The sequence below is a fragment of the Rosa chinensis genome, chromosome 2 (genome assembly GCF_002994745.2).
Source record: "Rosa chinensis cultivar Old Blush chromosome 2, RchiOBHm-V2, whole genome shotgun sequence".
Classification (NCBI taxonomy): domain Eukaryota; kingdom Viridiplantae; phylum Streptophyta; class Magnoliopsida; order Rosales; family Rosaceae; genus Rosa; species Rosa chinensis.
Genome location: NC_037089.1, coordinates 5,226,657 through 5,231,284, shown reverse-complemented (window position 1 = coordinate 5,231,284; position 4,628 = coordinate 5,226,657). Strand labels below are relative to the sequence as shown.

General features: G+C 36.9%; 1 pseudogene; it reads right to left on the bottom strand.

Annotated features, from left to right (window-relative positions):
• Positions 1-840: 840 nt before the first annotated feature.
• LOC112185937 lies at positions 841-1,876 on the bottom strand (annotated as a pseudogene).
• Positions 1,877-4,628: the final 2,752 nt, after the last annotated feature.

Below are 4,628 nucleotides of genomic sequence, written 5' to 3'. Positions count from 1 at the left end.
AGGAGATATCTAATTATACACACTTTGCGTTAATTACAACGTGCTCCAAGTTGTAAGTTAGGCCTATTATTAGTTCATAAGAATGAAAACGCAACATCACTAGCTCAAGACAAAATTGTTGCCGGCCAATCAGTTTATTGATATTACAAGACAAACCATGTTTGATTAACATATATAACAGACTCTCTTGCTTAACTTGTTTACGAACCCACAAAAAGAAAATAACAAGAGGACTGTAGTTAACCAAATTTTAATCAATCTGTCCAATGTTGGCCACCATATAGATGAAAAAGGCCCTTATATATAACTTGTAAGTGAAAATTTTGTGGCGCCCTTTATGCAATGGTAGTGACCCTTCAACAACGCAATGGAAAAATGGACCAGAACCACTAGTGTCACTTTCAAAACAACACTACACAGACAAAACCCTAAACCCTAATAAATCCAAAGCTCCTACTCACCAAACTCGAAAGGCAATACATTAAAATTCCGCCCCCCATATCAAGCCATGCCAAACACAACGATCCCTTTAAAGTCCCTTTAACCCATGCAATTAGTCGCAGTAGGTACAATATTGGTTTAGCTTTATGAAAAGACGAGAGGTCGCCTTTTCCTTTTTCTCTTTCACCATGCAAAGTTACAAACACCACAAGACATAAAGTGATTGATAGGAACAAATTTACTTGCTAACACGTTGCCAAAATACAAAAATTAATCACACTTATTGCTCAATTCAAGAGCCTGGGTTTCAGGTTAAATTCATCTAATTCATAAATTAACGCCATATTAGTAAAGGAAAATTTTATCGATCCGTGTGTAAGAGATTATTGTATCCGCCAGTTTTTTTTTTTTTTTTTTTTTTGTAGTTAAACTTTCTTCTTGCAACATGTATATTGAATTCACCGTTAAGTAAATAACTGAAATTCACATACATGTTCTTCTGAAAAAAGGAAACATTACAAAAGATACATATATCTGGCACATACAAAAATTCCTTGCGTGTGTGAGTACTCTTATGTGCAAATCATAAAAGCGAAAATAAATTAACCATGCAGTCAAAGCAGGTGCGTGAAGCCCTAGCTGCTTGATCATCCCATGGAATATTAGATTTAAGACTCAACCCAGGTGGTAAGTTTTTCAAGGTCGATCTCATCGACTTCGCAAAGCACGGTATGGTGATTCAAGAGCAGATGTCCTTTTCTGCAACTTGAGGTCTTTATAGAACTTCTTAATAAATTCCTCAGCTTCCTTTGTCTACCTGGCTATCTCCCTCTTCCTTCATCGGAAACGGCGAGTCCGTTATCCTCAGCTGCCTCACCATCGGGCTCTTCCCGAACCCTGGCAGCGTCACCATTGGCGACGCCTCCGCCACCATCTCATTGTTCAGCATCTCAAGAACCCTCTGCACCGCCGCCGCGGTGGTCACATCATCGTATTGATACGCGGCGGCTGTGGCAGAAGTATTTTTCGCAAAGTATCCGTGGTGGTGGTGGTGCTTGTTGCGCTTGTGGTGGAAAAGGAAAGGGTTGTGGGTGGCAGGGCTGTTGCTGCAGCTGAACTCATATTCACGGGGGTGACGAACGAAACGGCGTCGTTAGAGCGGCAGCTGAAGGCGGAGTTGGAGGAGTGGTGGAGCATGATGAGGTTGTTTGCGATGGCTTTGCTGGCTAGCTTGCCGCGCTTGAGCATCAAATGGAGGTCGACTAATAACTTGCTTTTCGTCAAGCCCTTTCGCAACATGAAGAACACTATCCGTACTAGGTTCCATAGCTTCTTGGCCACCACAGGCGGGCTTGGTTCCACTTCCATTTTTTAGAGAGAGAGAGAGAGTTTTGTTTTGTAGAGAGAGGGGGAGGGAGGGAGGGGTAGAGAGAGAAGATTAATTAGAGGGGTTTTGTTGGTACGAGCTTGTGAGGGGAGGGGGGAGAGGTATATAAAGGCCTTTGAAATAATTATTTTTAATAACGTTTAATTCTCAAATTATGTAATGGTGGAGACACGTTCCAGTCTCTCCTATAGCGCGTGGATACAATTTTGTCGGAAGAGATTCAATGCAAGAGGAAGTTGTTTCTCACGCGTTGTGTGTGAGGAAGGTGATTAGGGTTCCTAAGTGATAGGAATTCGGAGGGTTTGTGAATTATAATTTAGGTTTGAATTTTTCTTTTGGTAGTGGTTTGTATAATGGAGGGGTATGAAGGATTACTAGAAGGTCCCTAGAGGAGAGCCAAATTACCTAAGGATGCCATCACATTCAATGATTAAAGATATTTGGGAAGGTCCCAAATGTCAAATAAAGAGTTTTGCTCTACATAGTAAGGTACTTGCAATCTCTTTTACCCTTCTTGGAAGGGTAACTACATCATACAATGTGATCAAAATGGAGTTGGAAAGGAGAAGATGAAAGTAGGGATAATTGGGAAAACAAAATTTATTTCCAAATAGTGATTATACCTAAATTAATTTTTGTTGGTCCATAGTCTCAAAAAATATTTAATCGATCTTAGCCAAAGGGGAGGATTTAGTGCACCGACATAAATGGATGGTAGATTATATTAAATACACTCTTACGTTATTAATTATAAATACAAGGATTGAGAGCATCTTATAAGTGTTGGGTCATTTGCACAGTCGGTGTATAGAATAATTTCCACTTAGCCAAACGTTATTAAACTGCTCATAACTAGCTAGAAAATCGCTGAGTTGTTAGAGACTGAGACTAGACAAATAGGCTAGTATTAATGTAGTTATTTTTATAACGAATTAAAGCAATGTAAATGATCAAGGGTTACTCTATCCCCATCAGTCAAGGCTCTAGTTGATACAAGAATGTATAAATCATAGTAGAATCCAGCTGAAACAAATCGAGCTATATGAATTATACACTATATTACATATATGTATGAAGACCGAACGAAAGAAAAAACGATATCATCCGAATTTCGATTGATAGTAAGAATCGGAGAAGGATAATCGTTTATTTTTAAAATCAATGTTTTTAATGCAAAAAATTTAGGTAGAAATGGGATAAAATGATAAATCTATGTCTATTTTATGCTTATATACGCAACCAAATCCATCCCGACACAAACTATTTCAAAATGAATACTTAAATTGAGTGAAAAAAATAAATGAATATAGAGAGGTGGCTACAAGTTGGGCACAATAGAGAGGCTGGGTGGCTAGCAAGTAGCAGATCGAAACTCGATGAAATCAGCCAATTAGACCCGGGTGGGATATCGATCCAAAGCTTGCTGTTATTGTTTCGTATAGGCCGGTGGTGTTCAATCAACTTGTACGATTTTCTTCAAATCATTTTCACACGTTGATTTGCGCGTAGTTCTCTTTCATTCATCTCAAGAAGTCCAATCAAAATTTAATTCTCGAGTTTATGTACCAAGACAATTAAAGTTGTAGGGTTTAGCATAAAACTAATTCAGTGTCATAATTAGCATGCATAAAATCAGGTAACGCGATTTTTCAAACACCGAGTAATACCACTGATATTAAAAAGGAATATCTTGTCCATGCAAAGAAACCTAAAAATTCACAAATTGTGTCAAAGATAATTACATTTAAAAAACTACTTGCGTTATATGATATATTTAACGGGAATTTATAAGTAAATTGACATTTATATTAAATCTTCACCCAATCAGCTGATCATTAAATTATAAAGAAACAAGGTTATTACTATCAAATTATGTGATGTTAAAGGTAAAATCTTCAAATATGGACCTAAAAACGTACACTTGGGAATAAACTGGTGTCAGCTTCATAATAAGAAATTATAGATCCGGCTCCTCTAAAGTGAGGAGGGTGTGAATTTACTTCAATTCATAAAATCTAGATGCTCCATATAATCAAAGGCTTTAATAGATGACACATCACTCCACCTCAATTTTTGGGATTTTAGTCTAAACAAGTTAACTTGCCGTTAAACTCCCAAATTTAAAAAAAAAAAAAAAATTAACGTGATCTTTCTCCTGTGTATCACTGCTACGTTTAGACTTTCTTCCATGGAAACTCGTCCATTGTTGATAACTCATGTACTTTCCATCCTTATGGTCGCGTGAACAAATAGGGCTCACAACTATGCCTTCAGTTGCTTCCGTTACTTGGATATAATGATGTATAGAACACATCAAGCCTATAACGTAAGAAAAATAAAGCCAGTATGTAGAACTGGTATTTTGTTATATCCATCCCTAGACCCATAAACCCTAAAACTATTCATGTTACTCTTATATCTCATATATAGTTTAGCAGCACAAAATATGATTCTCAGTTTGCCAATTCACAATGCCATCAATAACTTGAAACAAACAAAAGTGTTTCAACCAATACCAAATCAGATTGGTGTAATACCTGGTTCTGATTGGTGTAATACCAAATAGCGAATTTGAACGAAAGCACCAAAGGTCGCGAACAACCAATTTTGCTTATGTATTTCACTTTTCTGTACAATTGGATTCAATAAAAAACAGCCTTTAGAAATTCTGGATATTTTAGATAAGAAAAAAAGCCAAAAACCATTAACCAAGATCGATTTAGTATTCTTCTTAAATTGTAATATGAATGAGAGAATTCAAAGTTATCAAACTATACCTCGATCGAATTTATCATTACAA